At 46.0% G+C, this 24509-nt stretch overlaps 1 protein-coding gene across 3 annotated transcripts in view; it reads left to right on the top strand.

Annotated features, from left to right (window-relative positions):
- CCDC172 (coiled-coil domain containing 172) overlaps positions 1-24509 on the top strand; it is a 123261-nt gene that overhangs the window by 74382 nt on the left and 24370 nt on the right. The window lies entirely within an intron of this gene.

The following is a 24509-nucleotide window of genomic DNA, read 5'->3' as shown; positions in this document are numbered from 1 at the left end:
GCCACATTTATATTAAAGGAGATGTGTGGTGAGGTGTATGGGGAAGATGTTGTAGCCCAGGGGCAGATGGTGTTAACCCCTAAATGTTCGTGACGCCAGGGCGTGGTTTTACCGAGAACCACCCGAATGGTAGCACCGCTAGTCCTATTTAGGCAGGGCAAATAAGAGTCCAAGGCCAGGTCAGGGTTATCAGTAACTTTACTGAGGTAGACAGATGGTAACAGTCTTTACAGCTAGGCCAGGATCCCAGAGAGGTGGCCAGTAACACAGGGGACCTCGCAGCTTGCAGGGACTTGCAGTGACTTTGACAGGCTTTAGGACAGCCACGCTGACTATAATAGATAGTGACAGCAGACAGAGATGACTTGACTTACTGACTTGTGGCTGTAGTTTAGGCTTGAGGCCTCCAGATGTGCTGGACACTGGATCATAGACGTCTGGACTGGACTTGACCTCAGCAGAAAGTGAATCACAAGCGACAGATTGTAGTACCCCCCCCCCCCTCTTATAAAGGGGGCTGAGCAAGGAGCCCATAGGCTAGCTGCGGGTCATCTGGTCACCTGATGCTCTCTGGGTAACAAAACATGGGACTTTAACATGTGACAACCATTATCATGTGATCAATAACTATGTGACTATATCAAAAGGTCCTTTACACATAATATACAACTATACAGATTACAGGGTACAGTGCAGGTGAGCCCTGGGGACGTGCAAGGACTCAAGCTGATAGGACTGTGAGATGCATATCCCGTACTGGGACATCACAGATGTATCATGCAAGAAAACGTATCCCCTATCCAAAGTATATCTTTATGGGAGAACCGTTCGGCCATCTCTTCTCTCCCATAGAGATACATGGAGGGGGCACGTTGGCTGCCGCTTCGTGCGGGGGTCAACACGCTCTGTTCCTGGGAAGGGCCGGGCCCTGTGCAGGAGATCACAGTGGGGTCAGACCTCCCATGATCTAACACTTACCCCCTGTCCTTTGGATAGGGGATACATTTTTAGCATGATACTTCTCCTTTAAATGGGCACACTCATTAAAAAAAATTTTTGCTATTGTACTCCTTATGGTAAATAAAAAATCTTTCTAATGTACTTCGTTTAAAAAAAAAAAAAAAGTTTTCTATGTTTTATTTGTGTTAAAAAAAAGTTGCCACTAGGTGCCTCCCTAATTGTCCAGAGCACATTTGCCACCATCTCTTGCACAGATTTTGGACTCCTGCTGGCCTGGCAGGAGTCCAAAGTCAGGAAATGCAGTCTGTAGTGCAGAGGGGGGTGTAAGCAGCCTTAGCCAATCATAGCTCATCTCACACTGAACTGCTCTGGGCTGTGTGTAGCAGAGTGAGGGAGGAAGTTCTCCCCTGTATGGCTTCAGATGATGTCACGCCTGCTGGGGAACGCCCCTTCCCAGTCTGAGAATCTGACTGAGACTGAACAGAAAATACAGAGCAATATTAAGGTAGAAAATAAAAAAAAATTAATTAAATCAGGGGGTGGTTTATCATGATTGGGGCAGTGAACTGGGGGATTATAAAATTTAACAAGATCATGATAGGTACTCTTTAAGTGTACAAATTGGCGCAATTTCCACATGATGTGCGCTCTGTAAGTGCCTGGACTGTCCTCTTATGTCATGTTGGTAATATTCTAAGCAGTCATATATGTTTCCAAAAAAGGCGACAAAAAAAATAGATGAGACATGACAGCCTCTGAGGGGTTCTTACTGAAGTAGGGCGAGCGTCATCGCTGCAATTAGATCAGCCCAATTACCCGTCCAGGGGCCTGAGGCTGTGTCCACACATAGCAGTTGTATTGCATGGCGAATAATACATGTGGGTTCCCCTCGGATTGGTGCAGCAAACACAGGTGAAGTGCGGTAATACGGTAAAACCATGTGTGGTCAGCGCCACACGACAAGCACGTTAGGTTAAAGTTGACAATTTAATTCAGAGTTTCCCAACCAGGGTGCCTCCAGCTGTTGCAAAACTACTGGGAGTTGTATTTTTGCTTCAGCTGGAGGCACACTGCTTGGGAAACACTGATCTAATGCAGTATTTTACATCCTATGGCTTTCAAGCTGTTGCAAAACTACAACTCCCAGCATGCCCAGACAGTCTTGGACTGTCTGGGCATGCTGGAAGTTGTAGTTTTTTAACAGCTGCAGACACCCAGATTGGGAAACACTGATCTGATGCATTGTTCTACAACCTGGGGCTCTCCAGCGTCTGCAAAACTACAAATCCCAGCATGCCCAGACAACCAAAGGCTGTCCGGGCATGCTGGGAGTTGTAGTTTTGCAAAAGCTGGAAACAGTCTGGTTGGAAAACACTGTTCAAATCCAATGTTCTACAACCCATGGCTCACCAGCTGCTGCAAAACTACAACTCCTAGCATGCCCGGACAGTCCAAGCAGTTTACATTTCAAAACAGTGATTCCCCCAACCCGTGGTCCTCCAGCTATTGCAAAACTACAACTCCCAGCATGCCCTACAAGCTTTTAGCTGTCAAGGAATGACGGTGGTTGTAGTTTCTTAACTGGGATCGGGTATGCTGGATTTCAATGTGCCTGATTCTTTTGTTCTAGGAAAGATAAACCGGCCACAGAGGCCTTGCTGGTAGTTGTAGTTTTGCAACAGCTGGAGGCACCTTGTTTGGGAACCACTCATCTAATGCAGTGTTTTACAACTGGTAGTTCTTCAGCTTTTGCAAAACTACAACTCCCATCATACCCAGCGGCTTTCTTCCCTATTGAAAACACATGCATGCTCAGCCGGGCTGAATGTGCATGTGTATGAACAAATGTTTGGCCAGTTGTAGAAAAATACCCGGTAGAAACAAGTAAAGACACAATTTCATCCGATCGAACTGTATTGGTGCAATATTGGCAGTAATGCTGGGCAACATTGCAACATTGTACAGAAAAAAAATACCGGTATTCGGTATGAACCCGTGTTCATACCGAATACCGGTATTTTTTTTCTGTACAATGTAAATTTTTCCTATACCGCAATACCGGTCGGGCCCCTCCCCCTCCCCTCCTTGAATGAATGAATTATCAGCCGCAGCGGCTGTCCCCACATCAGGGAACTAATCATATGTTCTCCTGTGAGCCACCGGTGCTTTAAATGATTAAGTTGACAGCCGCCTACACTTTAAATGAATGAGTTGTGGACCGCCGGAACTTTAAATGAATGAGTTGTGGACCGCCGGAACTTTAAATGAATGAGTTGTGGACCGCCGGAACTTTAAATGAATGAGTTGTGGACCGCCGGAACTTTAAATGAATGAGTTGTGGACCGCCGGAACTTTAAATGAATGAGTTGTGGACCGCCGGCGCTTTAAATGAATGATTTGTGGGCCGACGGCTCTTTAAATGATTGAGTTGTGGGGCACCGGCGCTTTAAATGAACGAATTGTGGGCCGCCGGCACTTTGAATGAATGAGTTGCGGACCGCCGGCACTTTGAATGAATGAGTTGCGGACCGCCGGCGCTTTGAATGAACGAGATGCTGGCCACCGACGCTTTGAATGAATGAGTTGCGGAAGCTGTCACCTTCTCCTGCAAGCGCTAAAAGCCTGGCTTTTAACGCTTGCAAGGGGAGGTGACAGCTTCCGGCTCGCAACTTAATAGTTTCCAGCGATGCGGCCTGAAGCTCGTACATTTAAAGCGTTGGCGACCCGCATCTCGTTCATTTAAAGCGCCGGCAGCCCCTAACTTAAAGGGTTACCTCTCATCAAATAAACTTTTGATTTATTTTAGATTAATGAATGTTGAATAACTTTCCAATAGCATGTTAATGAAAAATATGCTTCTTTCTATTGTAGTTTTCCCGATCAGTCCTGGAAGCAAGCATTTCTGACTCGTGCTGGAGTCCTAAACACTCAGAGCTGCCAGCCTGCTTTGTTCACAGCCAAACAGGCTGTGAACAAAGCAGGCTGGCAGCTCTGAGTGTTCTCCTTTGTGAACAAAGCAGACTGGCAGCTCGTAGTGTTTAGGACTCCAGCATGAGTCTGAAATGCTTGCTGCCAGGACTGGTAGGGAGACCCCTAGTGGTCATTTCTTCAAAGTGGAAAATTACATAGAAAGAAGTATTTTTTTTAATAACATGCAATTGTAAAGTTATTCTGCATACATTAATCTATAATATATCAAAAGTTTTTTTGATGAGAGGTACCCTTTAATCATTTAAAGCGCCGCAGCCTTTAAATGAATGGGGGGTGGGGGAGTTTAGAGAAGCAGATTAGTTCCGGGGGGGGGGAGGGAAATACCGTTAAATACCGTGGAACCGCCATAACTTACAAAAATACCGTGATATGCATTTTTGGTCATACCGCCCAGCACTAATTGTCAGCTGAAAAGGATGGCGGCAATAACTGTGCGCACCCTAAGGCCTCGTCCTGACACACCGCAATGCGTGAGCGCAGTCTGAGCTATCGGGGAACATTATGTACAGGATAATGTGGACCCACAAGTGTGAGCTGCAGTCTCGGAGCAGACGCCTGGGTTTAGGGTCCCGCACATCCATTAGGGCAGGAGGGGCGGCCGTCCTGTAATGAATAAATCCCTATTGATTGGAAGCTCGGCCCTAAAGGCAGCGATCTAATGGGTTGAATTCCTCTGCGGCCCCCTGTGTATTCCCATAGACTGTATAGACTCCACATCTGTAATAAGTGTAATTGCATTATAGCATTTCACTCCCTATATCTCCTCTATCGGAGAGAATCGAAGGCACAAATGTGCGTCTAAGTGACTTCTCCATCCTTCAATTACCGAGCGTATATACGGAGGAGGCGGCCGGGAGGTGCGAGATTAAGTGTCACATATTGAATTAGAAGTTTATAGAAAGCCGCAATTTATATGGAGTCAGGGGAAGCGGTCAGCAGGGACCAAACTTCTGCTCAGAACTGGGTAGTCAGTTTCCTGTCAGACAGAGGGGTCTGAGGTCGGCACTTTATAGCTGGATGCGATCAAAACGTTCCGACCTTTGTTATCCGGTCACATGATGATGCTTATGGCAAATAACACGTGTGGGTTCACCTGAGATTGGAGCAAACGCAGGTAAAGTTGTTGCAAAACTACAACTCCCAGCATGCCCGGACAGCCGAGGCTGTATTAGATCAGTGTTTCCCAACCTGTGGCTCTCCAGCTGCTACAAAACTACAACTCCCATCAAGCCCTGACGGTCAAAGCAGTGTTCCCCAACCTGTACTTCGGCAGGTGTTACAAAACTACAACTCCCAGCATGCCCAAACAGTCAGGCATGTTGGGCATTGTAGTTTTGGTGGTAACAGCTGGCCATCTAATGCAGTGTATCCCAACTAGGGTGCCTCCAGCTGTTGCAAAACTACAATTCCCAGCGTGCCTGGACAGCCTTCGGCTGTCCAGGCATGCTGGGAGTTGTAGTTTTGCAACAGATGGAGGCACACTGGTTAGGAAACACTGATCTAATGCAGTGTTTCCCAACCTGTGGCTCCCCAGCTGCTGCAAAACTACAACTCCCATCAAGCCCTGACGGTGAAAGCAGTGTTCCCCAACCTGTACTTCGGCAGGTGTTACAAAACTACAACTTCCAGCATGCCCGGACAGTCAGGCATGTTGGGCGTTGTAGTTTTGGTGGTAACAGCTGGCCATCTAATGCAGTGAATCTCAACTAGGGTGCCTCCAGCTGTTGCAAAACTACAACTCCCAGCATTCCTGGACAGCCTTCGGCTGTCCGGGCATGCTGGGAGTTGTAGTTTTGCAACAGCTGGAGGCACACTGGTTAGGAAACACCAATCTAATTTAGTGTTTCCCAACCTGTGGTTCCCCAGCTGCTGCAAAACTACAACTCCCATCAAGCCCTGACGGTCAAAGCAGTGTTTTCCAACCTGTACTTCAGCAGGTGTTACAAAACTACAACTCCCAGCATGCCCGGACAGTCGGGCATGTTGTGCATTGTAGTTTTGGTGGTAACAGCTGAACATCTAATGCAGTGTATCCCAACTAGGGTCCTCCAGCTGTTGGAAAACTACAACTACCAGCATGCCCGGACAGTCATGCACTTTGGGCGTTGTAGTTTTGGTGGTAACAGCTGACCATCTAATGCAGCTGGAAGTTGTAGTTTTGCAACAGCTGGATGCACACTGATTGAGAAACATTGATCTAATGCAGTGTTTCACCAACATGTGGCTCCCCAGCTGCTGCAAAACTACAACTCCCATCAAGCCCTGACGGTGAAAGCAGTGTTCCCCAACCTGTACTTCAGCCGGTGTTACAAAACTACAACTCCCAGCATGCCTGGACAGTCAGGCATGTTGGGCATTGTAGTTTTGGTGGTAACAGCTGACCACCTAATGCAGCTGGGAGTTGTAGTTTTGCAACAGCTGGATGCACACTGATTAAGAAACACTGATCTAATGCAGTGTTTCACCAACCTGTGGCTCCCCAGCTGCTGCAAAACTACAACTCCTATCAAGCCTTGACAGTCAAAGGCTGTATTTAAAAAGGATTAATGTGAATGCAGCTTTAAACTGATCCCTTCGATCAATGCTGTGGTGACCGAGGGGGTTGTTTGCTGGGACCTGTAGTTCTACTGAAATGTCATTGGTGCTGTAAGTGGTGTGGCAGTACCATGTAATCTGGCACCAAGTGCAAACAACCTTGTCAATGGAGGGACTGCACCTGTTGGTACAATAGTAGGACAGTAGTTGGTGTTGTTGGTGCATGTGAAAAACCAAATACAGGGACGAGGAGAAGGTACAGCGCAATTTTCTTTGTGAAACTTCATGTAGCAATTCATCTGCAAGGATTTTCTTTTGTGGGCAGAGGAGAGGTGTTCGTTTCAATGTATCAGTGACTAAATAAACTTGACTTGGATAGTGTCTTTCTGCTTTAGGAGTTCTGGAATCAGCGGTCTGGTCTATCCCTAGAGTAAAGTCTGACTTGTTACTTGACTCTAAAGATATGTAACTATGACTTGTGGGCTCTAGTACAAAGCCAAACCAGTACTCATACTCATCTCATACTCATACTCATCTCAGGGGTGTAGCTGAGCTGAGACCTCCGCACAGGACCCCATATCAATGGAGTTGATCCTGCTGAGACATGTTCCCGTTGGCATGTCCAGTTTGGTATCCCCCGATTCAAAAATTGGTACTGCTAACCTGACAAGGACCTCGAGGTAAGTGTTGCCCGTTTTTCTTTGTGTGCTATCAAGCCCTTAAAACTTCTCCTGAAATCTCCCTCTTGAATGTAGTGGACATCCTGTCAGCGGGGAATAGGCCAGGTGCCAGGCTAGGTCTCTATGGTTCTCCTCGTGTTGAAACTAAGGACATGTGATCAGGGTATTTTATAGGCTCCAACCTACTTAAACCCAACATATGATTTTACCCTTAAAGGAGTAGTGCAGCGAAAGATGACTTATCCCCTATCCTTTGGATATGTTATAGATCGCGGAGGGTCCGACCACTGGGACCTCCCGTGATGTCCTGAACGTGGCCCCCGCAATCTGCTACAAGCGGTCGTTCCGACCCCCGCAGGAAGCCGCCACCAACATGCCCCCTCCATGTATCTCTATGGGATACATGGAGGGGCCTTGTCAGAGGCTCCGTTCAAGGGCTGGCACGCCCCCTTCCAGCAGACTGCCCCATTCAGGAGATTGCGGGTGGTCCCAGCGGTCGGACCCCCCCCCCTGCGATCTATGACTTAGGATAGGGGATAAGTTATCTTTCACTACAGAACTCCTTTAAAGGGGGCTCAATTTTTTCTTTTGTGCAACCTCTGCAACGTGCGCGTGTACCACATTAAAGGGGTTCTTCACCATAAGGTGATTTTAGTATGTACCAGGCAGACAGTAATGGGCATGCTTAGGAAGATAAATGGCTATGTTATGAGATTACCATAACACTGTGGCTAGCTTTTTGTGAACTGGTATTTCCTGTTTGAATTTTCTTTTTTTGACTACATAGTTACATAGTTACATAGTTAGTACGGTCGAAAAAAGACATATGTCCATCAAGTTCAACCAGGGAATTAAGGGGTAGGGGTGTGGCGCGATATTGGGGAAGGGATGGGATTTTATATTTCTTCATAAGCATTAATGTTATTTTGTTCCATGAATGTATCTAATCCTGTTATAAAGCTGTTAATTGTTCCTGCTGTGACCAGTTCCTGAGGTAGACCGTTCCATAAATTCACAGTCCTCACGGTAAAGAAGGCGTGTCGACCGTTGAGACTAAACTTTTTCTTCTCCAGACGGAGGGAGTGCCCCCTCGTCCTTTGGGGGGGGTTTAACCTGGAAGAGTTTTTCTCCATATTTTTTGTATGGGCCATTAATATACTTATATACGTTTATCATATCCCCCCTTAAACGTCTCTTCTCAAGACTAAACAATTGTAACTCCTTTAATCGCTCCTCATAGCTAAGATGTTCCATGCCCCATATTAGTTTAGTCGCGCGTCTCTGCACCCTTTCCAACTCCGCAGTGTCCCTTTTATGGACAGGTGCCCAAAACTGAACAGCATATTCCAGGTGAGGCCGTACCAATGCTTTATAAAGGGGGAGTATTATGTCCCTGTCCCTTGAGTCCATGCCTCTTTTGATACATGACAATATCCTGCCGGCTTTGGAAGCAGCAGCCTGACATTGTGCTATTCTGTAGTCTGTGATCTACAAGTCACCCAGATCCTTCTCTACCAGTGACTCTGCCAGTTTAATCCCCCCTAAGACATACGACGCATGCAGGTTATTAGTACCCAGATGCATAACTTGACATTTATCCACATTGAACCTCATTTGCCAAGTGGATGCCCAGACACTTAGTCTATCCAAGTCATCTTGTAACTTATACACATCCTCTATAGACTGTACCGTGCTACAAAGCTTGGTGTCATCTGCAAAGATAGAAACAGAGCTGTTATTACCATCCTCTATATATACACAGCCCCCCTCTATATACACAGCCCCCCTCTATATACACAGCCCCCCTCTATATACACATCCTCTATATACACAGCCCCCCCTCTTTATACAGAGCTGTTAATACCATCCTCTATATCATTGATAAATAAATTAAACAGCGGGCCCAGTACTGAACCTTGGGGTACACCACTAATAACCGGGGACCAATCAGAGTACGAATCATTGACCACCACTCTCTGGGTACGATCCATGAGCCAGTGTTCAATCCAGTTACAAACTAAAATTTCCAAACCCAAAGACCTTAACTTACCTGTCAGACGTCTATGAGGGACAGTATCAAACGCTTTAGCAAAATCCAGAAACACTATATCCACAGCCCACCCTCTATATATCCACAGCCATTCCTCTATATACAGAGCCCCCCTCTATATACACAGCCCCCCTCTATATACACAGCCCCCCTCTATATCCACAGCCATTCCTCTGTCAAGGCTTCTACTCACCTCTTCATAAAAGCAAATTAGATTGGTTTGACAACTTCTATCCTTAGTAAACCCATGCTGGCTATCACTTATAATACTATTATCCCCTATGTATTCCTGTATGTCATCCCTTATAAGTCCTTCAAACAATTTACCCACAATGCACGTTAAACTTACCGGTCTATAGTTTCCTGGGGAAGACCTAGAGCCCTTTTTGAAGATTGGCACCACATTCGCCTTGCGCCAGTCCCTTGGCACAATACCAGACACCATAGAATCTCTAAATATCATGAACAGGGGTACAGATATTACTGAACTTACCTCTCTAAGAACTCTTGGGTGTAGTCCATCCGGCCCTGGGGATTTGCTTACATTTATATCACTTAACTTACCTTGTACCATCTCTACATTAAGCCAGTTCAGTACATTACATGATGTGTTACCAGCACTGACCTGTACATGATGTGTTACCAGCACTGACCTGTACATGATGTGTTACCAGCACTGACCTGGCCAATGTCAGCTCCTTTTTCCATAGTGTATACAGAACTAAAGAACCCATTCAGTAGCTCCGCCTTCTCTTGATCGCCCGTGACAACCTCCCCATTATCATTATTAAGGGGTCCTACATGCTCTGTCCTTGTTTTTTTTGCATTTATATATCTAAAAAAAATATTTAGGATTAGTTTTGCTTTCTTTGGCCACCTGTCTCTCGTTTAGAATTTTTGCTGTTTTTATTACATTTTTACAGATTTTATTAAGCTCTTTGTACTGTTTAAATGTTATCGCTGACCCATCAGATTTGTATTTTTTGAAGGCTATTTTTTTGTTGTTTATTGCTCTTTTAACATCATGTGTCAGCCATGTAGGATTTAGTTTTAATCGTTTATATTTGTTCCCCTTTGGTATATATTTAGCTGTATAGTTATTTAGAGTTGATTTAAAGATGTCCCATTTACCTTCTGTATCAGTATTTGAGAACACCTCCCCCCAGTCTATGTCCTGTAGTGCAGCCCTCATACATTTTAAGTCAAAAGTAACTATATTGTGGTCGCTATTACCAAGGTTTTCCCTCACAGTTACATTACCAACCAGCTCTGCGTTGTTGGAAATGATCAGATCCAACAAGGCATCACTTCTTGTTGGGTCCTCCACAAACTGGCCCATAAAATTATCCTGCAATAAATTTAGGAATTGTCGCCCCTTTGTAGTTTTAGCCAACCCCGGACCCCAATCTATATCTGGATAGTTAAAATCTCCCATTATTACCACTGTACCTGCCCAGGCGGCCCTCTCTATTTGTTTATGAAGCCGAACTTCTATCTCTTCAGTGATATTAGGGGGTCTGTAGATTACACCAAATATTATTTTTTCAGTATTTCCCTCCTTTTGTAATTCTACCCACAGTGATTCCACATCCTCAGAATCATCACACACTATGGCATCGTTCACACTTACTTTCATACCACTTCTTACATACAGACAGACTCCACCACCTTTTCTGTTCATTCTATCCTTGCGAAACAATGTAAACCCCTGCAGATTGACAGCCCAGTCATGCGAGGAGTCAAGCCATGTCTCAGTGACCCAAACTATATCACCAGCCATGTCTCAGTGACCCCAACTATATCACCAGCCATGTCTCAGTGACCCAAACTATATCAATATGTTCCTCCAGTATCAAGGCCTCAAGCTCCCCCATTTTATTTGCTAGGCTTCTGGCATTTGTGAACATACACTTTACATTTCCATCCTTTATGTTATTGGGGTTAATGGGATTCAAGGGTGTAAGTTTTATTTTCCTATGAAGCCTATTCCTATTAACTATTCTAACCCCTCCCTCCGCTCCACCCCAAGGTACATTTATAATTCCCACCTCTCTATCTACACTATCTTCCCCCTCTTTGCTGTAGGTTCCCTCCCCCCCCAGTCCCTAGTTTAAACACTCCTCCACCCTTCTAGCCATCTTCTCCCCAAGCAAAGCTGCACCCTCCCCATTGAGGTGCAGCCCGTCCCTACGGTAGAGCCGGTAACCGACAGCGAAGTCGGTCCAGTTCTCCATGAACCCAAACCCTTCCTTCCTACACCAGCTTCTGAGCCACTTGTTTACCTCCCTGATCTCCCGCTGCCTCTCTGGTGTGGCTCGTGGTACAGGTAATATTTCAGAAAATACTACCTTGGAGGTCCTTGCCTTAAGCTTGCGGCATAAGTCCCTGAAATCATTTTTAAGGACACCCCACCTACCTCTTACTTTGTCATTGGTGCCAATATGTACCATGACTGCTGGGTCCTCTCCAGCCCCGCCCAGCAACCTGTCACCCCGATCCGCGATGTGCCGACTACAAATCACACCATTCCATTTTCCTCCCTCCCACACATCAGCCACCCCACCCATTGAAACATAAATGAGCTACATCCATTCAAAAGACCTGTGGTTTTCAATCAGGGTGCCTACAGCTGTTGCATTAGTTACAGATTGATCTCCCTCCCACCAAGCGGAGTATAACATATACCCTCACTGGCCACTTTAATAGGTACACATCTTCAATTGCTTGTTAACACAATATCAGCCAATCACATGGCATCAACTTAATGCCTTTAAGCATGTAGACCTGGTCAGGACAACTTGCTGAAGTTCAAACCGAGTATTAGAATGGGGAAAAAAAGGTAATTCGGTTGACTTTGAACATGACATGGCTGCTTGGGCCAGATGAGCTGGTCTGAGGATTTCACAAACTACTGATCTACTGGGATTTCCATCTCTAGGGTTTACACAGAATAGTCCGAAAAAAGAGACAATATCCAGTAAGCGGCAATTGTGTGGACAAAAATGACTTTTTTATAGGTCAAAGGAGAATGGGCAGACTGGTTTGATATGACAGAAAGGCAACAGTAACTGAGATAACCACTGGCTAGAAACCAAGGTCTGCGAATATCTTCTGTGACCGCACAACACGTTCAACCTTGGAGCAGATGGGCTACAGTAGCGGAAGACCATACCAGGGGGTCACACCTGTTAGTTAAGAACAGGAATCTAAGCTAAAATTCACACAGGCACCAAAACTGGACAATAGGAGATGGAAGAATGTTGTCTGGTCTGAGGAGTCTCCATTCCAGCTGTGACATCAGATGACAGGGTCAGAATTTGGTGTAAACAACATAAAGCATTGACCCCTCCTGCCTTGTATCAGGTTCAGGCTGGTTGTGGAGTAATGGTGGGGACATTTTCTGGCACACCTCAGGCCCCTTAGTAACAATTGATCCCGGTATAAAAACCACATCCTACCTGAGTATTGTTACCGACCATGTCCATCCCTTCATGATCACAGTGGACCCATCTTCTGATGATACTTCCAGCAGGATTAATGCCCCATGTCACATGACATCATCTCATACAGGACAGTGAGGTCACATGACTCCAATGGCCTTCACAGTCACCAGATCTCATCCAATAGATCACCGCTGGGATGTGGTGGAACCAGAGATTCTCATCATGGATCCAACAAATCTACAGCAACCGTGTGAGGTAATCATGTCCATATGGAGGGACTGTGTGATGTCATCATGTCCATATGGAGGAACTGTGTGATGTCATCATGTCCATATGCAGGAACTGTGTGATGTCATTACGTCCATATGGGGGAACTGTGTGATGTCATCATGTCCATATGGAGGAACTGTGTGATGTCATCATGTCTATATGGAGGAACTGTGTCATGTCATCATGTCCATATAGAAGAACTGTGTAATGTCATCATGTCCATATGGAGAACTGTGTGATGTCATCATGTCCATATAGAGGGACTGTGTGATGTCATCATGTCCATATGGAGGGACTGTGTGATGTCATCATGTCCATATGGAGGAACTATGTGATGTCATCATGTCCATATGGAGAACTGTGTGATGTCATCATGTCCATATGGAGGAACTATGTGATGTCATCATGTCCATATAGAGGAACTGTGTGAGGTCATCATGTCCATATGGAGGGACTGTGTGATGTCATCATGTCCATATGGGGGAACTGTGTGATGTCATCATGTCCATATGGAGGAACTGTGTGATGTCATCATGTCCATATGCAGGAACTGTGTGATGTCATCATGTCCATATAGAAGAACTGTGTGATGTCATCATGTCCATATAGAAGAACTGTGTGATGTCATCATGTCTATATGGAGGAACTGTGTGATGGCATCATGTCTATATGGAGGAACTGTGTGATGTAATCATGTCTATATAGAGGAACTGTGTGATGTCATCATGTCCATATGGAGGAACTGTGTGATGTCATCATGTCTATATGGAGGAACTGTGTGATGTCATCATGTCCATATAGAAGAACTGTGTAATGTCCTCATGTCCATATGGAGAACTGTGTGATGTCATCATGTCCATATGGAGGAACTGTGTGATGTCATCATATCCATATAGAAGAACTGTGTGATGTCATCATGTCATATGGAGGAACTGTGTGATGTCATCATGTCTATATGGAGGAACTGTGTGATGTCATCATGTCTATATAGAGGAACTGTGTGAGGTCATCATGTCCATATAGAAGAACTGTGTAATGTCCTCATGTCCATATGGAGGGACTGTGTGATGTCATGATGTCCATATGGAGGAACTGTGTGATGTCATCATGTCCATATAGAGGAACTGTGTGATGTCATCATGTCCATATAGAGGAACTGTGTGATGTCATCATGTCCATATGGAGGAACTGTGTGATGTCATCATGTCCATATAGAGGAACTGTGTGATGTCATCATGTCCATATAGAGGAACTGTGTGATGTCATCATGTCCATATGGAGGAACTGTGTGATGTCATGATGTCTATATGGAAGTTAATCTCTGAGGAACGTGTCCCGCACCTTGTAGAAAGTGTAAAGGGGGTCCTACTAGAGAGGTGTACCTGCTAAAGTGCCCAGTGAATTTTATGTAATAGCAGAATAGTGAGTGTAGCTCTGGATGTGACTGGAGTGTAAGTTTTTATGTAACAGCAGAATATCGAGTGCAGCTCTGGATGTGGAAAGTGTTTAGGACTTTCTGTACGTGAAGGATGCAGCCTCTCTCCTCGGTGCAGTTAGTGGCAGCAGAGTATATTATTCTAAAATCAATTTTATTTCAATTTTGGAAAGACCAGTGGCGGCAGAAGATGGACTTTTTGTCGCCTCTATCAGTCTCTCGCGGCCGGATTCCTCGCTGCAGCCTTTAGTGCCTTTCATTTTACAGAAGATTCAATTTGTCATCGGATCTCCTGTGTGTGTCAGCGGTTGGATTTCAGCTCCGAGCGTTCTCCCTGTCAGCTCATTATTATCTCCCAGGCTCCGGCTCTGACAAGTCCCATTTGCCTTGAACTCCCCAAGAAATGAGCTTCACTTTTTGTGTGCAGAGGAGAAGGAGCAGATTTTCCATTCGGCGCTATATTTAATTGTAATATTTACATTTTAATCAGAGTGAGTATATTTAAGAGCGAGCTCCCGCGCCGATGACATTTGCTTCAATCATTTTGTCCTCCTGTCGGGGAGAGAATGACTTGCGGCTGGAAGAGATGAACGGCTTCGAGTGTTTGTGAAGGTTAAAGCTTCCTAGACGTTTAGGAGGGAGAGAACAGGCTTAAGGAGGTAAATGTCTGACTCTGGTCACATTCAAGCCAAAGACCTGGCTACTCGATATCATGGGTAGCAATTCTACCCAAGACCCTCTGCAGGGCCATAAATGGCTTCTGATTTGCATTGGAGGTCCAGGGGCCACACGTTGGACCTATATGTTCATGGTAAACCCTCAGAAGAAAGGATCCTGCTCCCCTATATCTCTATAGTACATCCTCAGAAGAGAGGATCCTTCTCCCCTATATCTCTATAGTACAGCCTCAGAAGAGAGGATCCGGCTCCCCTATATCTCTATAGTACACCCTCAGAAGAGAGGATCCTGCTCCACTATATCTCTATAGTACATCCTCAGAAGAGAGGATCCTGCTCCCCTATATCTCTATAGTACACCCTCAGAAGAGAGGATCCTGCTCCTCTATATCTCTATAGTACACCCTCAGAAGAGAGGATCCTGCTTCTCTATATCTCTATAGTACACCCTCAGAAGAGAGGATCCTGCTCCTCTATATCTCTATAGTACACCCTCAGAAGAGAGGATCCTGCTCCTCTATATCTCTATAGTTACACCCTCAGAAGAATGGATCCTGCTCCTCTATATCTCTATAGTACACCCTCAGAAGAGAGGATCCTGCTCCTCTATATCTCTATAGTTACACCCTCAGAAGAATGGATCCTGCTCCTCTATATCTCTATAGTACACTCTCAGAAGAGAGGATCCTGCTCCTCTATATCTCTATAGTTACACCCTCAGAAGAATGGATCCTGCTCCTCTATATCTCTATAGTACACCCTCAGAAGAGAGGATCCTGCTCCTCTATATCTCTATAGTACACCCTCAGAAGAATGGATCCTGCTCCTCTATATCTCTATAGTACACCATCAGAAGAGAGGATCCTGCTCCTCTATATCTCTATAGTACACCCTCAGTAGAGAAGATCCTGCTTCTCTATATCTCTATAGTACACCCTCAGGAGAGAGGATCCTGCTCCCCTATATCTCTATAGTACGCCCTCAGAAGAGAGGATCCTGCTCCTCTATATCTCTATAGTACACCCTCAGTAGAGAAGATCCTACTCCTCTATATCTCTATAGTACACCCTCAGAAGAGAGGATCCTGCTCCTCTATATCTCTATAGTACACCCTCAGAAGAGAGGATCCTGCTCCTCTATATCTCTATAGTACACCCTCAGTAGAGAAGATCCTACTCCTCTATATCTCTATAGTACACCCTCAGTAGAGAAGATCCTACTCCTCTATATCTCTATAGTACACCCTCAGAAGAGAGGATTCTGCTCCCCTATATCTCTATAGTACACCCTTAGAAGATAGGATCCTGCTCCTCTATATCTCTATAATACACCCTCAGAAGAGAGGAATCCTGCTCCCCTATATCTCTATAGTACACCCTCAGAAGAGAGGATCCTGCTCTTCTATATCTCTATAGTACACATTCAGAAGAGAGGATCCTGCTCCTCTATATCTCTATAGTACACCCTGAGAAGAGAGGATCCCGCTCCTCTATATCTCTATAGTACACCCTCAGAAGAAAGGATCCTGCTCCTCTATATCTCTATAGTATATACCCTCAGTAGAGAAGATCCTACTCCTCTATATCTCTATAGTACACCTTCAGAAGAGAGGAATCCTGCTCCCCTATATCTCTATAGTACACCCTCAGAAGAGAGGATCCTGCTCCTCTATATCTCTATAATACACCCTCAGAAGAGAAGATCCTGCTCCTCTATATCTCTATAGTACAACCTCAGAAGAAAGGATCCTGCCCCTCTATATCTCTATAGTACACCCTCAGAAGAGAGGATCCTGCTCCTCTATATCTCTATAGTACACCCTCAGAAGAGAGGATCCTGCTCCTCTATATCTCTATAGCACACCCTCAGAAGAGAGGATCCTGCTCCTCTCTATCTCTATAGTACACCCTCAGAAGAGAGGATCCTGCTCCTCTATATCTCTATAGTACACCCTTAGAAGAGAGGATCCTGCTCCCCTATATCTCTATAGTACACCCTCAGAAGAGATGATACTGCTCCTCTATATCTCTATAGTACACCCTCAGAAGAAAGGATCCTGCTCCTCTATATCTCTATAGTATATACCCTCAGTAGAGAAGATCCTACTCCTCTATATCTTTATAGTACACCATCAGAAGAGAGGAATCCTGCTCCCCTATATCTCTATAGTACACCCTCAGAAGAGAGGATCCCGCTCCTCTATATCTCTATAGTACACCCTCAGAAGAAAGGATCCTGCTCCTCTATATCTCTATAGTATATACCCTCAGTAGAGAAGATCCTACTCCTCTATATCTCTATAGTACACCCTCAGAAGAGAGGAATCCTGCTCCTCTATATCTCTATAGTATACCCTCAGAAGAGAAGATCCTGCTCCTCTATATCTCTATAGTACACCCTCAAAAGAGAGGATCCTGCTCCTCTATATCTCTATAGTACACCCTCAGAAGAGAGGATCCTGCCCCTCTATATCTCTATAGTACACCCTCAGAAGAGAGGATCCTGCTCCTCTATATCTCTATAGTACACCCTCAGAAGAGAGGATCCTGCTCCTCTATATCTCTATAGTACACCCTCAGAAGAGAGGATCCTTCTCCCCTATATCTCGATAGTGCACCCTTCGAAGAAAGGATCCTGCTCCTCTATATCTCTATAGTATACCCTCAGAAGAGAGGATCCTGCTCCTCTATATCTCTATAGTATATACCCTCAGAAGAGAGGATCCTGCTCCTCTATATCTCTATAGTACACCCTCAGAAGAGAGGATCCTGCTCCTCTATATCTCTATAGTACACCCTCAGAAGAGAGAATCCTGCTCCTCTATATCTCTATAGTACACCCTTAGAAGAAAGGATCCTGCTCCTCTATATCTCTATAGTACATCCTCAGAAGAGAGGATCCTGCTCCTCTATATCTCTATAGTACACCCTCAGTAGAGAGGATCCTGTTCCCCTTTATCTCTATATCACACCCTCATAAGAGAGGATCCTGCTCCTCTAAATCTCTATAGTACACCCTCAGAAGAGAGGATCCTGTTCCCCTTTATCTCTATATCACACCCTCATAAGAGAGGATCCTGCTCCTCTATATCTCTATAGTACACCCTCAGAAGAGAAGATCCTGCTCCTCTATATCTCTATAGTACACCCTCAGAAGAGAGGATCCTGCTCCTCTATATCTCTATAGTACACCCTCAGAAGAGAGGATCCTGCTCCTCTATATCTCTATAGTACACCCTCAGAAGAGAGGATTCTGCCCCCCTATATCTCTATTGTACACCCTCAGAAGAGACAATCCTGCTCCTCTATATCTCTATAGTACACACTTAGATGAGAAGATCCTGCTCCTCTATATCTCTATAGTACACCCTCAGAAGAGAGGATCCTGCTCCTCTATATCTCTATAGTACACCCTCAGAAGAGAGGATCCTGCTCCCCTATATCTCTATAGTACACCCTCAGAAGAGAGGATCCCGCTCCTCTATATCTTTATAGCACACCTGTCCCTGGAAAAGTTTGGTGACCACCCATATGGTCATTTTAGCTGCCACAGGCTCAGCATTTACTCAGCATTTCCAGACTCCTGGATAGAACAACTGCCTATATCAGGGCTGATGAATGTCCGGCACGAGAATTCTTCTAGCCCACCAGTGGTACTGCGGCGTTTCGGTGGGGAATATGGCAGCAGGACGTCCTAGACTTAATTTCCTCTAGGCCCCAGGCAGTGTCATGTCTGTTGCCGCTAGAGACCAAAATCATCTCTTCCTCTGGGATGCGCACAGTGAGTGATATCATTGTGTACGTCCTGAAGGTAAAAACGGTGCTGGCCTCTAGTGGCTGCAGGAAAAAGCTGCCTGGGGCCTAGAAGCAGGAGAAGACGGCAGTGACTCCGGGGGGAGCTAAGGTGAGTATTTTGTCTTTTATTTTTGTTTGTACTTCAGGGGGGGTCCTATATTCAAGGGGCAAACTACCTACAGGAGCGTCCTATATGCATAGGCAAACTACAAATAGGGGTCCTACCTACAGGTAGCAAACTACCTACAGGAAAGTCCTACCTACAGGGGGGGTCCTACATACAGGAGGAAAACTACTTAAAGGGGGGGGGGGGGGTATAACATACATGGGGAAAACTCATTACAGGGGTCCTACATACAGGGGGCAAACAGGTAGTTTGTAGGAACTAAATACAGGGGGAAATCCCACCTACAGGGGGGTCCTACTTACAGAGGGCTGCTACCTACAGGGGAAATCCTACTTACAGAAGGCTGCTATCTACAGGAGGGTCCTACATACAGAAGGAAAACTACCTATTACCTAGTATATACAGGGGAATACTACTTACAGGGTCCTACATACAGGTGGGGCTACATACAGTGTAACAACTATATACCATATACAGGGGACAAACTACCTACAGGCGTTTCTACATACAGGGGCACGCTTCCTCCTGACTTACAGATACAAACCTTGAAAAGCAGTTGTGAGTAGGGGTATCATCAATCCCCGCTAACATCACACTCCCCGCCAAAGAGAAGCCGTTCCAGCCATTACATTGGGGTTGAGTTAAACAATTGTTTGACCAAATATAGGTGCTAATGTTTAAGTTGATCATTTTATATGGCCCACGAATAGTCGCATAAATATAGAAATGGTCCTTAGAAGATAAATAGCATCCCCCCACCCTAGGATGGACACCCCTCACCTTTGTATTGTTGTAGGATTAGACAGAATGATTCTGGGAATGCTGGGTGACCCACTCCGTCACTTTACCTTTGGTTGCTTATATGATCTCATTCACCTTTTAAGGACTCCAAATCTTAGATTTGTGGATTTTGGGCGGGCCGCCCCTTAAGGACAGACTTAGCATTCTGATGTGACCGGAGCAGGCGCAGAAAAACAACAGTCATCATGGAAAGCAGCGAGAATGAAATGAATCTACTCCCCTATAAATCATATCAGGAAACAGGCCCACCAGACCTGAACCAATGTTTTATACCGTGATGGATTGCCGTAGGGCCACAGTTCTAGCAGTTTGGAGAAATATTTGCAATTTAATTTTATGTTAAGTTTCATAAGCAGAAAATATCAATCTTCAGAGACATATATTTCATGCCAAATGAGTTTCTGTAATAGCAATCTGTTTGCCTTCTCACAATGTGAAGTGTGCGATCCGGGAAGACGCGGCACATCCAGCAGTCACCTCCTATAGGAAGAATCAGTGACTCCTAAGCACATACATGGAGGATCTCCACTGACTGTCTGCTAGTCATGACCTGACCTCGAAAGACAACTTATATCCAACCTCATATATACCTGACCTCACCTCATACCTGACCTCATACCTGACCTCACATCATACCTGACCTCACCTTTTACCTGACCTCACCTCATACCTGACCTCACCTCATACCTGACCTCACCTCATACCTGACCTCACCTCATACCTGACCTCACCTTATATCTGACCTCACCTTATACCTGACCTCACCTCATACCTGACCTCACCTCATACCTAACCTCACCTCATACCTGACCTCACCTCATACCTGACCTCACCTCATACCTGACCTCACCTTATACCTGATCTCACCTCATACCTGACCTCACCTCATACCTGACCTCACCTCATACCTGACCTCACTTTATACCTGACCTCACCTTATACCTGACCTCACCTCATACCTGACCTCACCTTATACCTGACCTCACCTCATACCTGACCTCACCTTATACCTGACTTCACCTCATACCTGACCTCACCTTATATCTGACCTCACCTCATACCTGACCTCACCTCACACCTGACCTCACCTTATACCTGACCTCACCTTATACCTGACCTCACCTCATACCTGACCTTACCTTATACCTGACCTCACCTTATACCTGACCTTACATATACCTGACCTCACCTCATACCTGAACTCACCTTATACCTGACCTCACCTTATACCTGAACTCACTTTATACCTGACCTCACCTCATACCTGACCTTACCTTATACCTGACCTCACCTTATACCCGACCTTACATATACCTGACCTCACCTTATACCTGACCTCACCTCATACCTGACCTCATCTTATACCTGACCTCACCTTATACCTGACCTCACCTCATACCTGACCTTACCTTATATCTGACCTTACCTCATACCTGACCTCACTTTATACCTGACCTCACCTCATACCTTACCTTATACCTGACCTCACCTTATACCTGACCTTACATATACCTGACCTCACCTTATACCTGACCTCACCACATACCTGACCATACCTTATACCTGACCTCACCTTCTACCTGACCTCACCTCATACCTGACCTCACCTCATACCTGCCCTTACCTTATACCTGACTCACCTTATACCTGACCTCACCTCATACCTGACCTCACCTTATACCTGACCTCACCTTATACCTGACCTCACCTTATACCTGACCTCCCCTTATACCTGACCTCACTTTATACCTGACCTCACCTCATACCTGACCTTACCTTATACCTGACCTCACCTTATACCTGACCTTACATATACCTGACCTCACCTCATACCTGAACTCACTTTATACCTGACCTTACCTTATACCTGAACTCACTTTATACCTGACCTCACCTCATACCTGACCTTACCTTATACCTGACCTCACCTTATACCCGACCTTACATATACCTGACCTCACCTTATACCTGACCTCACCTCATACCTCACCTCATCTTATACCTGACCTCACCTTATACCTCACCTTATACCTGACCTCACCTCATACCTGACCTTACCTTATATCTGACCTCACCTCATACCTGACCTCACTTTATACCTGACCTCACCTCATACCTGACCTTACCTTATACCTGACCTCACCTTATACCTGACCTTACATATACCTGACCTCACCTCATACCTGACCATACCTTATACCTGACCTCACCTTTTACCTGACCTCACCTCATACCTGACCTCACCTCATACCTGCCCTTACCTTATACCTGACCTCACCTCATACCTGACCTCACCTCATACCTGACCTCACCTCATACCTGACCTCACTTTATACCTGCCCTTACCTTATACCTGACCTCACCTCATACCTATATAATTTTTGCGATACCTTTTTTATTCCGCTATTTGTACCAAAATTGGCGAATTTTGCACATTTTTGCAGGTTATACTATGCTGCAATATATTTGTACTGCAGCACAGTATGACCCGATCAGCTGCACACAGTGCAGCCTGTGTGATCCAGCCTCTGGCTTGATCTCACAGGCTTCTGTAGCAGGCAGACAGGGGGTCATGATCTGACCTCCTGCTGCCATAGCAACCAACGGCGACCTGCGATCTTATTGCAGCGCCGCCGTTGGTGAACATGGGGATGCTGCCGGGACCAGCGCAATTGCGGCCCCGGCAGCTGCGGCGGGACTCTGGCTGTGATGTATGCATATGTCCTATAGCAGGAAAGGGTTAAGTGTAACCTGTGCGTACATTGGTGGTGTACGATTTTGTTCCTGTTAAAGTCTTAAGGGCCTTGTTACTGTGAAAGGCCAGCCAAAAGTACACTCCTGCTGGTGTTGTAGACAAATACTGTTTTAAATGTAGTGGAGCGTATTGTATTCCCCTCATAAGTGCATACCACATACGTACATCTAAGTGGTGTACTATTTTGTTCCTGTTAAAGTCTTAAGGGCCTAGTTACTGTGAAAGGCCAGCCAAAAGTACACACCTGCTGCTGTTCTAAACAAATACTATTTTAAGCGTAGTTGAGCGTATTGTCCTTCCCTCAAATATGCACTAATTATGTCAGGCAGAGAAGTGCCAGGACGTGCACGGAGGAGTGGCAGATACCTAAATTCATCAGGCGCTAGCAGAGGTCACAGCAGACTAGGGGCAAGTGGCAGCAGGAGTCGCAGCGAGAGGCCTGAGCTCCCAGTATCAGCTAGCGGTCGTGTCTCTACCAGCAACCCATCAGCTGTCATTGATTGGTTAACTCGGTCATCCACTTCATCACAAGTGACATATGACACCTCCAGTCAACAGTCAGTGGGTTCCTCAGACACAACCCTCAGCTGGCATGGCTCGGGAGCAGTCTCTATGAGTTCAGCTCCACTATTTAGTGAGGACGATCTACGGGAGGACAGTCAGCAGCTACTGCCCAGCCAAGAAGTGGAGGAGACATCCACCCGTTCCTCTGCTAGGCGGGCAAGTAGTGATGAGGAGAGTGGTGTGGGAGGTGGTGTTGTGAGCGTTCAGGCTCCTGAGGAACCTGAGGAGGACATCAGTGATGTGCAGACATAACTCAATGATGATGAAGCTTTACGGCAGCCTACCTTTCCGGGAGGTAGTGGAACAGGGGTTCCTGGAGTCAGCAGCAGTAGCAGTCAATCAGTGCAGACTGTTGGGGGGAAATCAGCTACTCAGCGGTGTGGCAGTTTTTCATCAAGCATCCAGAGGATGTGAACCTGGCCACATGCACGATGTGTCAGCAGAAGGTGAAGCGTGGCCAGGGTCCCAATGTTGGCACCACGGCCCTGCGTCAACGTATGCAGCATCACCATAAAGCGGAGAACAGTCACCGTTGGAGAACTCTGGCTCCGATGTGATGGCCAGCCTGCTGCATCCCCCATCCCTTTTCAGCCAGCCAAGGCTCCACAACCTCAGCCGAAGGGAGCTGTGTTTCATACCCATCTTCTGTTGCTCCAGATGCTCCTGCTCCTCCTACTACTTCGAGTCAGTCATTCCGCCAGCATTCCATCGGCGAAGCCATGTCCAAGAGACAACAGTATGTAACTCATCCAATGGAGCAGAAGCTGAATGTGCTCCTGTCCAAGTTACTGGTGCTGCAGTCCCTCCCTTTTTAAGTGGTGGACTCTACACCTTTCAGAGAACTGATGGCTTGTGCCGAGCCGAGGTGGAGAGTACCAAGCCATCATTTTTTTGCAAAAAAGGCAGTACCAGCCATGCACAATTTTGTGGAACAGAAGGTGGGACAGTCCTTGAGCCTGTCGGTGTGCACCAAAGTGCACGGCAGCGCCAACGTGTGGAGCTGTAACTACCGTCAGGGAAAATACATATCCTTTATGGCCCACTGGGTAAATGTGGTTCCTGCACAGCCACAACACCAACTTGGACAGGTCACGCCGCTTCAGCCTACACGCTCTCAGTTTGTTGCTCCTGTGACAGTGTGCAACTCTGCCTCCTCATCCTCCACAGTGTCCTCAGTCTCCACTGCACGGACAAGTCTCAGTGCCCCTCCAGCATACTAAGTGTGCAGGGCACGGCGGTGTCACGCTGTTCTTCACATGGTTTGCCTTGGCAAACAAAGTCACACAGGGGAGGAACTGCTAAAAGTCGTTCATCACGAAATCGTATCATGGCTTACTCCACAAAAACTGGAAATGGGAACCGTGGTGACCGACAACGGGAAGAACATCTTGTCTGCACTGCGACAAGGAAGCCTGAGCCATGCGCCC

This window comes from Hyla sarda, chromosome 7 (assembly GCF_029499605.1).
Source record: "Hyla sarda isolate aHylSar1 chromosome 7, aHylSar1.hap1, whole genome shotgun sequence".
NCBI lineage: Eukaryota > Metazoa > Chordata > Amphibia > Anura > Hylidae > Hyla > Hyla sarda.
This window is presented reverse-complemented; position numbering and strand designations above follow the sequence as displayed.